Here is a 13,663-nt window from a genome sequence, read left to right as displayed (position 1 = left end):
AACCTTCTGCGTTCAAGTTTGCATTCTCTGTTCCTTGTCTTATTGCTGCGCAACACCACAAAGAGATTGGCCCCTTCCTCTTAATACCCACCGCTCAGATATTCATAGATATTGATCAGATCCTCTCTCATTCTCCTCCTCTCAGGACTAAACAGGCTTGGGTCTCTCAGACTCAATTCACAGGGGAGATGCTCAAGTCACCTAATCATCCTCATGGCTCTTCACTGGACTCTCTTCATGTGGTCCCTGTCTCTCTTGAATTGGCGTCTGCAAAATTGGATGCAATACTCCAGATGTGCTCTCACCAGGGCAGAGTAGAAGGAGAGAACCTCTCTAGACCTTCTGGGCACACCTCAGGATACCATTGGTCCTCTTGGTTGGAAGGGCACATTGCTGCCCATGGAGATATTGCTGCCCACCAGGACTCCAAGATCTTTCTCCATGGAGATGCTTTCCAGCAGGGCAACCCTTAACCTGTACTGGTGCCTGCCATTATTCCTCCCCAGATGCAAGACCCTGAATTTGTCCTTATTGAACTTCACAAGCTTTGCCTTCACTCAGCTCTCCAGCCTGTCCAGATCTCACTGGATGGCAGCACAGACTAACAGGGTGTCAGCCACCCCCTTAGTTTTGTATCATCAGCAAACTTGCTGAGAGTACACTCAATCCCCTTAATCAGGTGGTTGATAAAGGTGTTGAACACTGAGCCCAGAGAAACACCACTGACCACAGGCCTCCAAGTTGAGTCCATGCCAGCAATCACAACCCTCCAAACAACAAATTGTTTACCCACTCCAAGTCTTTTGAAGAGACTATTTTGCTTTCAGAATTAATGCACAAGAAGCAACTTGTGAAGAGATGCACATTCAGCAGATAGTGTTTTTTATTTTATTCACTATTTGGTCAGTTGCAGGTCTCAAGGCAACAAATTCCACTCATGCAGAGTTCAACAGTGATAAATAGTTTGGAAAACACTGAACCCCTGGTTCTGCTTGAGACATTTGCATGTAGGTGTTGCAAATTTCTATCGCTGCTCTGTGCTGAAAAGAGACTGACAACAACATGAAGGGATTCTTTATGAAAGTGAAAGCAGTTTCCCTGAGGAGAGAGTGATTGGCATTGGAATGGGCTGCCCAGGGTGGTGGTGGAGTCACCATCCCTGGAGGTGTTCAAGAAAAGCCTGGATGAGGCACTTAGTGCCATGGTCTAGTTGACTGGCTAGGGCTGGGTGCTAGGTTGGGCTGGCTGATCTTGGAGGTCTCTTCCAACCTGGTTGATTCTATGGTTCTATTTTTTTTTCATTTCACCTTTTATAGTGAAACAAAAAAAAAAAACTTCAAACAAATATATTATTTAAGGACTCCTGCAGTGTTTAAAGAAGTGGGAAGGTTTCAAATATTTCATCAAGAGCTGGATCAGGATGAGAAAAGCCATTTATCAAGTAAAAAGGAAACAAAAAATAGGAAGATGGGACTATCATCATCTAATTAAACGCTACATCATTATGGCTGGGAAAGCTGTTGGTGAGGCAATCTTATTGCTGGCATTTCTTACTTTTTTAACTGCTTGTCTTGGCATCCTTAACAGCAGTCTTTTAGCATCATTTTTAATGAACTCTATCCATGCTTCTGGGCATGATAGTAGGCAGCAGTTCTATGCAGTAGAAAATGATTTTATCCACGCAGCTACTGGCAGAGAACAGCATATTAAAAGCGTAATTCACTTGCTGAAAATGCCTCTTGTTCTTTCTTTATTTCTTTATTTATTTTTGCCACAACTGATCTCAGAATTATCTCCTCCACTCTGAGGCTCATGGAAAGTCTAATCTAGTGGGAAACACTTAAAGCTTGTCATGGCCCCTGCTGAATATCATCTTAGAATCATAGAATCAATCAGGTTGAAGAGACCTCCAAGATCATCCAGTCCAACCTAGCACCCATCCTTCTTTTAGGCTGCCTTTAAGTACTAAAAGGATGCAATAATGCATCCCCAGATCTGTCTTGGCATCATGGATGTCCAAACTGCTAGTTTGTGGTCAGCTAAGCCCTGATGTTCTTGGAGGGTGAGATTTACATTACTGCTCTAATTTCCATGTGTCATCAGCTGTTTACCACCTCATTCCTCATCCTTTCTATTTCTCTTTTTCAATATATCTATTATTTTTTTTACTAGCTAACCAAACCAGCAGACTTCAGCTTAATGGCCATAAGCATTTGATAGCCCAGAGTAATGTTAAAACAAGCCCACAGTGGTACACTTTTCTGCATACTAGTATCAACTCTAGGATCATGAACTGTGAAAGTCACTCTTAGGTGGGGACATAACAGGTTGAAACATCAAGCAGAAGCTTTGTTTTCAATCTTTCACTTGCTTTTTGTGTATTTTCACTTACTTATTGTGTATTTTGAAGGAATCTGCTTCAGACCTTTACAGCCACAGACCCTCAGCTACTATATTTTTTTTTTCTCATAAAGATGACTTATTAAGATCCTTAATGTAATTTTAAAGGAATGCCAGACAGAGTTTTCTCTTGTTCAAGGGAAAAGATGGAGGGATACATTTAAGATGAAGTTTTCCCTTGCCACTTTGTGTTGAGGTAAGAAGGGCTAAAATGTTTAAAGGGCTTTGCAATGGTGACTAGGACATTGTTCTGAGCAGGCTGTATCTCTCCATAATAAAGACCTATCAGGGTCTGCTCTTCTGTGTTAGGTGGGTCGTACTAGCAGTTTTGCCTCTGTGAAGGCATTTGCCATAACAAACAGCAAAACATTAAAAGCCAAAGCAAAAACTCAACCCTGCCAAAGAGAAAATCTGTAGAATCTTGCAAAGATGCTGCTGGATTGGCCTTTTTAGAAAATGCTCTGACTGTTCTCTTAACAGGCCCCAAGAAGAAATGTTTCTGCATTTGGAAACTTTAAGATCAAAGAAATTTATGTTTGAGAGCTGGGAGCACTGGGAGCTGGGCAGTGCAGGTGGGAGGGACAAATCACTTCTAATAATATTATGGCAAAGTAGACCTGTAAGCTGAAGTACAAACTACAATCCTACATCTGCCATTTGCTCCAAGAGGATTTGGCATCACATCATTATTTACTTCTTATTTTTTGTAAGGGATAAGATTGGTAAAGTCTGTGTTTTGCTGAAGCTATTGGAATGGGCTGCCCAGGGAGGTGGTGGAGTCACTGTCCCTGGAGGTGTTGAAGCAAAGCCTGGCTGAGGCACTTAGTGCCATGGTCTGGTTGACTGGCTAGGGCTGGGTGCTAGGTTGGACTGGATGACCTCAGAGGTCTCTTCCAACCTGGTTGATTCTATGATACTAAGGGACATATTCAATGTGGGAAGGACTGCCTGTTCCCTGAAAATTTGAGCATGCCTTCTAGCTAATATTTTCCTGCAGTTTGCCTTACCTGAGAAGAATGACTTGGAAAATATCTGCTGTGGGATGTAATTAGAGCATGAATCTGTGTGAAACTACGAAGCTGCTGAGACCTCTACCAATAGCAGGAGACGCCCAGTTCCTTTGCATGCCTGCAGAGATTTGAGTTTCAAAACTGTTCTCTGTGACTCACATTCTGCAGGTGATTATCTGCAGCAGGGCTGCAAATCATTTACCAAAAAAGTGGGTGGCAACCTGATGAACACACACTGAGTAGGTAGGGAGATATAAATTACTTCAGACCTCTTTTCTCTCTGACTCATATATGCTTGGAGCTACCACTGCACCAAGGTCGAACATGATCAAACAAAAGTTCCATTGTAATGGCTTTGTGAAAATGGTTTCAAACTGCTTAAATAGTTTCTGAGAGAGAATAACAAAAATTCTCTATTTGGCTACCTGCAGACGTGAAAATAAATTATTTAATACAGTTTAATTCACCAGTTGTTACCCAACCTACACAGTTTAAGTTTAAGTGCAAAGAGAAAAATAATTTGGTTTTATCATAGACTTGAATTACCATTTGATTAAGGCAGGTCTGAAGCCTCATAAGCAGTAAACCTGAACTTTTGGTTATCACTAAAGACATCAGTCCTGGAACTGAGTTGCTTTCCTCCAAAATAACAGCTTAGTAAACCCAAGAGTAATTTTTTTTATAGACTAAAGAAGAAGAGGGAGCCCTTAGGTATCTGTGGTGAAAAATTTGAGCTATGTTTCAGTAATGAACATAAAGTAACTTGTTCATAGAATCATAGGAGTCACAGAATCCACCAGGTTGGAAGAGACCTCCAAGATCATCCAGTCCAACCTAGCACCCAGCCCTAGCCAGTCAACCAGACCATGGCACTAAGTGCCTCAGCCAGGCTACATACTATATATATCTCCAGGACCTATATGCTATAAAGCTGCATTCAGTGCTCCATTGTAAAGTACCAAATAAATGTTTGAGTTTTCTAAATGAGCTGGTTTGTTTTAATCACCCATGGGAAAATGAGGTTGAATTGGACATTTTCTCTGTGTTCTGGAGCAGCTCTCTCTTTCACACCCTCGTTTCTAATTAAATGCAGGTGCAAGCTCAGATGTTTCTCCATCTTTTATATATTGCAGTGAATTCTAGCTGACAGAAATGACAGCAACACAGTGAACTCTTGGTGTTTTATTTAACCCCTGGGTAACTGACAAAGATAACAAACGTTTAAACTCCCAGTCAGTGCAAAACACACCTAACACCTCTTTTTCCTGGTAAACACACAGTCAGTTAGTTTCCCTTCTTCACAAACCAAGGTATTTCCTTCCTTTCCTCTCACTCTTTTTCAGTCTTAGCCTGATCTCACACTTTGGGAAAAGGTTTAAATTAGGATGAATCGTTCACAACAACAAAAGGCCAAATCCTCTGCTGCCCTAAATCAGCATAACTCCATTGAGGTTATCCTGGTTGCAGTGCAGATGCACAGCTTCACTCTTCTATCCGACAGAGACTTCAGGCAGCACTCAGCATCTAGCAGAATAACTCTAAGGTCTAAAATAAAGCAAGGCCTTCCCAACCTGGTCTCTCCCCCACTCTGAAAGTCCTTCTATATGTGGTTTTTCAGATATGACAGACTGAAAATCATTTAAGTGTTTTCTAATTGCTTGACCACTTGAAACCACAGATGCAAGAGCTCTTCTACTTCGATGTTATTCCTGTCTTCTCATCCTATCTCTGCCTGACACCTGCTTAACAGAAGACAAAGTATCACTTTTTATTCCTTTGCTTTCGGGATTTTTCTCATCTATATCTTGTCTTTATGTTCCAAGTATATTCCTATTGGGGCCTTCAATCCTGAAATGAAATCTGATTGTGAGAGTGTGTTTCTAAAAGAAGTTATCTCATCATTTCCCTCTGGTTTGAAAAGCAATGTAAAACTAAAACAAAACACTTCCTATCAAATGGCTTGTTCATGCTAATGCTTTTTTGTCTTTTGCTCTACTCTGCAGGTGAATCAAGGAAATTTTCCAGCAAATTAGATGTTGTTTTACTCAGGAGATACAAACATTTTACAGCTTGTCATTAGGAACCCTTATTATGATGCTGGAAATAACTCCAGCTGGTGTGTCACAAACAATCCCACGACTACATTAGCAGACAAATGAAACTTTCCCTCACTTCTTCATTCCTTCCAAATTCCTTTCTATCTTCCTTCCTTTCCTCCAAATTCATTCCTTCATTTCAAATTCTGAATTCATTCCTTCCTTCTAAATTCCTTCCTTCTGAATTCCTTCTTTCTTTTCGAATTCCTTCTTTTCTTTCTTCCTCCCTCTGCAGCAAAAGAGGTTCTGCCTCAACACAAGTGGGAACTTCTTTACTGTGAGGGTCACAGAGCACTGGAACAGGCTCCCCAGGGAGGTCATGGAGTCTCCTTCTCTGGAGGCTTTCAAGGCCTGTCTGGATGTGTTCCTCTGTGCTCTGTGTTAGATAGGATTGTCCTGCTCCATCAGGGGGGTTGGACTCGATGATCTCTTTGGGTCCCTTCCAACCCCTAACATCCTGTGATCCTTTGATCCTCTGAATTCCTTCCCTCCTTAGTTTCTTTCATCACAGCTTTCAAAATACCTTTAAGCATTAAAAAAAATGTTTAATTGAAAAAAAAAAAGAATCAGATGTCCAGATGTCCATGCAGTGTACAAGAACAAAACAGGCTGGATGTTAGGAGGAAGTTATTGGCAGAGAGAGTGATTGGCATTGGAATGGGCTGCCCAGGGAGGTGGTGGAGTCATCATCCATGCCTGGATGAGGCACTTAGTGCCATGGTCTGGTTGACTGGCTAGGGCTGGGTGCTAGGTTGCCTGGATGATCCTGGAGGTCTCTTCCAACCTGCTTGATTCTATGATTCTGTGATTCTTTTTTTTTAAATATCTCAAAGGATTTCAGACAGTGGTACATTGTGTTTCCAACAGCAGAAAAAGAGTAAGTTAGTATGCACATTAGCAGGATCTGAATCGGGGAGAGAAAGAACAAAACAAACCAAAGCCATCAGAAGAGTAATTCAGAACAGCAAACAAACTTCCTCCTTTGAAGGAGCAGTGGGAAATGAAAACAAACTTTCATTTTCCTACCTCTGGGGGAAGACTCTCAAAATAGTTCTAGGCACAATGTCCAAAACTTACATTTAAAGCAGAAGTATACAAGCTGCTATATTCAAAGAGCATTAAACATCTGCCTTAAATTCAGAACTAAGCCTGTAACTCCATACTTAACTCACACCTTTGTAGCAAGCCCATATGGAATGACATCCTGCATCTGGGTCAGGGCAATCCCAAGCACAAATCCAGGCTGGGCAGTGAGTGGCTGGAGAGCAGCCCTGAGGAGAGGGACTTGGGGGTGCTGGTGGACGAGAAGCTCAACAGGAGCCAGCAGTGTGCACTTGCAGCCCAGAGGGCCAGCCAGATCCTGGGCTGCAGCAGCAGAAGTGTGCCCAGAAGGTCAAGGGAGGTGATTCTCCCCCTCTACTCCTCTCTGGTGAGATCCCACTTGGAGTACTGCATCCAGTTCTGGATCCCCCATTACAAGTGGCATGTGGACATAGTGGAGCGTGTCCAGAGAAGAGCCATGAGGATGCTCAGAGGGCTGGAGCAGCTCTGCTATAAGGACGGACTGAAAGAGTTGGGACTGTTCAGTCTGGAGAAGAGGAGGCTCTGAGGTGACCTTCTTGTGGCCTTCCAGCATCTGAAGGGGGCTACGAAATAGCTGGGGAAGGACTAGGGGGGATGGAGCGAAGCTGGAGATGGGTAGGTTCAGACTGGATGTGAGGAGGAAGCTCTTCCCCATGGGAATGGCATGACCCTGGGCTAGGTTGCCCAGGGAGGTGGCTGAGGCTCTGTCCCTGGAGGTGCTTAAGGCCAGGCTGGATGAGGCTCTGGTGAAGCCTAGGGTAGGGTGTCCCTGCCCATAGCAGGGGGGTTGGAACTGGCTGATCCTTGTGGTCCCTTCCAACCCTGACCAATTCTGTGATTCTGTGACAGATCGTCCACTGTTAAGAGACCTTACAAACTGCAATCCCAGCTTTGATGTTGAATGTCTTTGCTCTTTAAATGCTGAACTGCATCTGGAATGTTGACCTGTGTGCTAATTTCTTTTGCTTTCTTTTTAATTTATATACATAAAAATAAATGTGAATAAAAGCAACTAACCTGCATGAAGGCTCTGTTCAAAAATACTTTTTCTTGTCGTTTTTGTAGTCTGTTTTTTCCAATGATCAGATTTAAGAAAAACTAATTATAGGTGGGAAAAAAAAAACACATGGTGGGTTTTTTTTTTTTAACTATGATCTTATGCCAAGTTTATGTCCAGAGCAAAATCTGACAGTTGTGTGAACCCCTAAAAAGAGAAGTTTATAATGGAAGCATTGACAAACTTTTAAAGTGCAGCAGGGCAAGTAGGTGTCTCTATAATATTGCTGAATAAGAAGTTTGTAAGTGCAGCTCTTAGTAGAAGGAGGGAGGAGAGGGGGAATGAAAGATTTTCCTCTATGTGATATTTCTGGCATAATTTGTGCTGAACAGTTTCCAAAGTCTTCTGAGCCATAACCACAGCCCACCTCTTCAGTAACAAAATATTAAAGATACAACTGTTTTTCACTAGAGTTGTAGGGGAAAAAAAATGTTCTTTTCTTACCAAAACTATGATTTATTTCTTAATCTCCAATTATAGTTGAGAAAATGATTTAAAAACTTCTCTGATTTGCCCTTCTCTTGTGAGAAGGAAATGTGACATTTCAGCAACATCACACTTCATTCCAAGGAAATGCATTTTGGGGGGGGGGGGTTTATTATGTGAGTTAGAAATAGCCAATGTCAAGTCCTTTGAAAGTACTTTATCAAAGTTTGAACAGGTGCAAAAACTTTTCAGTGATTCATTCAGCCAGGGCACTCAGATGTGGCTTCATCTTTAAAAGTTTATGCCTATGATAGTCCATCTGTAATGCTTTCCATCCTTTCCACACTGCATTAAAGACCACCCTTGTCTGCTAGGATATATTGCTTTTTCTCCAGAGAAGGGCCACGAGGATGATCAGAGGGCTGGAGCACCTCTCCTATGAGGAGGGACTGAGGGAGTTGGGGCTGTTCAGTCTGGAGAGGAGAAGGCTCTGAGGTGACCTTATTCATAGAATCATAGAATCAAGCAGCTTGGAAGAGACCTCCAAGATCATCCAAGCCAACCTAGCACCCAGCCCTAGCCAGTCAACTACACCATGGCACTAAGTGCCCCATCCAGGTTTCTCTTGAACACCTCCAGGGATGGTGACTCCACCACCTCCCTGGGCAGCCCATTCCAATGCCAATCACTCTCTCTGGCAGGAACTCCCTCCTAACACCCAGCCTAGACTTCCCCCAGCACAACTTGAGACTGTGTCCCCTTGTTCTATTGCTGGTTGCCTGGGAGAAGAGACCAACCCCCACCTGGCTACAACCTCCCTTCAGGTAATTGTAGACAGCAAGGACCATTCTGATTAGCTTCACCTCAGAAGTAATGTCAATTAGGTTTAAAATGTCACAGGGAGAAGATGAAGCAATAGCAAACTAAAGCACCTCATGAAAATAATAACATAAGAAATAAACCTAGGAATCAGTAGAACTTCCAAGGATTAACTTCCCTCTTTCTGGCAGGGGAAGAAGGGAGGATTATTTGCAATTCCTGCTAAAATTTTTATATAAAAAGAGCAATAAGGCATGCTAAATTTAGATGAGCCTTGAATTTAATAAACTGGAAGAGATGGATGCTCAGTGCCAAGATCCACAGCAATTTAAGCTAAGGAAAACACTTCATTCCATAAAACAGCAGTCAAATAAATGAACAGCTGATAATGGAGAGAGGATGAAGTGTAAGAGAGTTCAGTGGAACAGCAGAGAAGAAAAATAACTTACACGACACTCCTCTTTCTACAGGAGGAGAAAAAAGCTCCTTAACTCACCACAGCACTCTGTTGGCTGCCACATTAATTGTTAGAGCAGGAAACACCACACAGAAAAGTGAAGAGCCAGAAGCAGCAGAGACATTGTTGAAAAACCTGGAAAGTTAATTGCATTACAAGTTGGACTGCAATGAAGATGAACTCAGTGAACTCGAAGAAATACCTCAAGACTGCTACCTACTAATGGAAAAAGCTAATTGGAAAAAGATTTAGAGGAGTAAGGAATCTCTGGAGGAAAAAAGGAGGAAGTAAAAAGACAAAAAGTAGCAAAATGTAAGTATTCCAGATGATAGAGTTTCCACAGTCAGTGTAACTCATGGTGTTATTACTACTATAGTGATATATTGCATCCTTGAAATAGTTGTTCTTCTCAGGCAACTCTAAAAGGTTTCCAGTCAGCTGCCTTGGAGTAGGCTTATTTTCATAGAATCATAGAATCAAGCAGGTTGGAAGAGACCTCCAAGATCAGCCAGTCCAACCTAGCACCCAGCCCTAGCCAGTCAACTAGACCATGGCACTAAGTGCCTCATCCAGTCTCTTCTTGAATACCTCCAGGGATGGTGACTCCACCACCTCCCTGGGCAGCCCATTCCAATGCCAATCACTCTCTCTGCCAACAACTTCCTCCGAACATCCAGCCCAGACTTCCATAACCAGAATCTTAGCCCAGTTTGTGGATGCCCCTGTTCTTTCTCCTGTTCTGAATAGAAACACCACCCTGCAGGTGATCAAAAGACTGTCCAGATAATTTTCTGTTAAATTTATGTCCAAAATTGTACAACCTCTCCAAAACCTAAGGGGAAAGACTATGTCCCCACAACAGCAGAAAACTTAATTGGAAAATCTGTTCTTAAACCTCAAATGACATTTCTAAGCCAATTGACAGAAAGATATTGGGAGGGCTTGGGTGTTCCCCACCCCCCCACACTTTGGAAATCACCCAGACTAGACTCAGCCAGCTCTGGGAATTGAATGAAGCTTATATTTACAGCTAGCACAATAGACAAGCAGATATTTACAGTAGATACAGTTATAGACAGAAATAGACAAGGGAAAAGGTAATACAGAAACACAACAGCCCTCCCAGAAACCTGAGTCCCTTCCACCACCCTTCCACCTTCCTTCTACCCTTCTCAACATTTCCCCAGTCCCAAGGAAGAATGGAGGTGCAGCCAGGGGGTTAGGAAGCAAAGTGGATTAGTCAGAGAAACAGAGGGTGAGGTTAGAGAGAGAGATGCAGCTCGGAGCTTCCCAGCAGGAGTAGTGTCTTATCTATGTTTGGATTCTTGTTTTTGTACATCTCAGCAAGCCTATGAGTGAAGTAGACATCACCACTGTTTTCCTTTCACAGCCTGTAATCTAGTTCTTCTCACCAAAACATTCTGGCTAGCTTCAAATTAGCACAAGTAGTTACACAGAGGGGAGGGAAAAAGTGTTCTGAGCCTTTAACCAACATGAAATATGATATGGTATACAAGCAAAGTCACACAGAACCACAGAAACATTTGGGTTGGAGAAGATCCTTAGGATCACCAAGTCTAACCAATAACCCTACTCTACAAGGCTCACCCTAGACTGGGTGTCCAGGGAACTGCTGGTTCCAGTTGCTAAAGACTGAGGTACAGTAGGCCTTGAGTGCTTCAGCAGTCTCCTCATCCTTAGTCACTATGTTTTCCTCTGCATCCAATAAAGGATGGGGATGTCCCCAGGCCTCCTTTTCAGAAAACCTATATAAAAAACATAGAAAAATATTTTATTATCCTTAATGGCTGTAGCTTGGTTGAGCTCTAGCTGTGCTTTAGTTCTCCTTCTTTTTTCCCTGCATAGCTTTGCTACATCTCTGTAGCCCTCATGAGGGCCTGTCCCCTCTCCCCAAGGCCATAGACTCTCCTTTTGTTCTTGAGGTCCAGCCAAAGGTCCCTATTCAGCCAGGCCAGACAGCTTCTCTGCTGACTCATTTTTCCAGCACACAGGGACAGCCTGCAGCTGTGTTGTTTAGCCTGGAGAAGAGGAGGCTCAGGGGGGACCTCATTGCTGTCTACAACTACCTGAAGGGAGATTGTAGCCAGGTGGGGGTTGGTCTCTTCTCCCAGGCAACCAGCAACAGAACAAGGGGACACAGTCTCAAATAGTGCTGGGATAAGTCTAGGCTGGATGTTAGGAGGAAGTTGTTGGCAGAGAGAGTGATTGGCATTGGAATGGGCTGCCCAGGGAGGTGGTGGAGTCACCGTCCCTGGGAATGTTCAAGCAAAGCCTGGATGAGGCACTTACTGCCATGGTGTAGTTGAGTGGCTAGGGCTGGGTGCTAGGTTGGCCTGGCTGATCTTGGAGGTCTCTTCCAACCTGGTTGATTCTATGATTCTATGATATTTTGGTTGCTGCAGAATGCTAGCTATTTTGCAGCACCCATGATGTTGATCTATGAGCATTTTCTTTTAAGAAAACGAGCCAAAGCCCATGCTGTAATTTGGTGCACATATTGTGTGCCAATACAGTTCACTTGACACTGTCCCTGGTGGGTGTGATTCTCTTTCACCCTGTTCTCAGCTCTACAAGCACTACTGTGGCAAATTATACTGCCCCATAATATCTCATATGGACCTTTGATAGATGATTTCATTGTTGGACACACCTAATGTATTTCACTCTCCAAAACTGGGACAGCCTACTGGAGTGTCCCTACAGTGATCAGCCTTTTTCAGTGGCATTGCCTCTAGAAAAAATATGCTACATGCACCTTAAGGGATGAATAAAGAGCTGGAGGAAGGAAAGAGAAGGCAAAAATAGAAAGAGAAACAAAGATAGAGACATGGTAAAGTCATTACAGAAACAGCTGAGGAAGTGAATGGAAGGGTAAAGAGGTTCCCTGGAAGGCATGGTGGTAAAGCAGCCCATGTAAACCTCTCCTGTTCAATTTGTGTTTAATTTGTGCTTTCCACTTGACATGTTTGATACTTTCTACCGTTCACAGTTGTGTGTTTAATCCCTTTCTACTGTCCACAGCACACTCAGTTATTAAAAATTCATTGAGAATGTCTTTTCATTCAGGGATTCCAGGCTTGAGCACTTCATTAGAATGCCCATCTTCACTTCACTAGCTCATTAAACAACTCACCAAACTTGCAGCCACTTTATTTTGATCTCCAGATGTGAACAGTGTTAAAATTCCCATGCACACTACAGTAAAATCTCCACATGAAGCACAATACAAACTTTACAACATTGTGCCTGCCCCTTAATACACATGAATCACAGTAAAATCTTGTATGGTAAGTTGTGCAATTGTTCACAAGTGGCCTTCAAACTTTAGAGGAGGAGTGGAACACATTCCTCATTTTATTCCTACCATTAAATGTAGCATCTCAGAGTGAACTCTTCTCTGAGTCACCAGTCCAGTCATCTGCATACTCCCTTCCTCAGTTTTACAAAAGCTGCACAATTCTCTGCAAAGGGCTGCTGGAAGAGCTTGGATTCCCTTAACAGCCTCTTGCTTTCCACTTCATATATCCTTACTTCCTATGCTCTGAACTTAGTGCATCACCAAAAACCTTTTTAGCATCCAACACTGCAAAACTGCTCACCAGGGTTTCTTATGCACTGCTTAAAAACTGCCAGTAGAACAGATGGAATGGAACATGAGATAAACACACTTTGGCTTCCAGCTGTCTGAATTGTTTTGTCCTCAGGTCAGCCCCCCAGAATATGTAATATGCAAAAGACCAAGATGCAAATGGGACATGTGTACAGCACAATAGCAGAGCAGTGGGATTTGGAAGGCTTGATCAGAAAAGGGAGGTCTGATTTCAAAACATCCCAGTGTTGGGTGGATATAAACAAATCCAAGCTAAAGAGTGTTAGCTGCAGCAAAGTGTGGTATGCACCATTCATAGAACTCTCTTTGTGAGTCACTTCAGGGAGGTTTGGAAAAGCTGGACAATGTTTGAGTTATAAACATGTGTTAAGCAAGGAGATGTCTCTTCCAGATGAGTGGCAAGATAATTTACAGCTACACTCTCAGTAATGCCTTAAATAAATATTAGTTTCTGCAAACATAGAGATTGGAAACCATCTGGTCAACTCTAATTCCTTTTTGCTTAGCAGTGATTGTCTTGTTGCATAGAAGTTCTTATGGAGGGCAGGGCCTCTTACTGTAAGAAGCACTGGTGAGAGGCATGAAAGCTTGGTTTTAAATAGATGTTTCTACTTTCATCATTGTTATCTACCAAAACACAATATAAAGACTTCAAAATATCAAGCCACACGATATGATGGCCAA

This window comes from Pogoniulus pusillus, chromosome 18 (genome assembly GCF_015220805.1).
Source record: "Pogoniulus pusillus isolate bPogPus1 chromosome 18, bPogPus1.pri, whole genome shotgun sequence".
Taxonomy (NCBI): domain Eukaryota; kingdom Metazoa; phylum Chordata; class Aves; order Piciformes; family Lybiidae; genus Pogoniulus; species Pogoniulus pusillus.
This window is presented reverse-complemented; position numbering follows the sequence as displayed.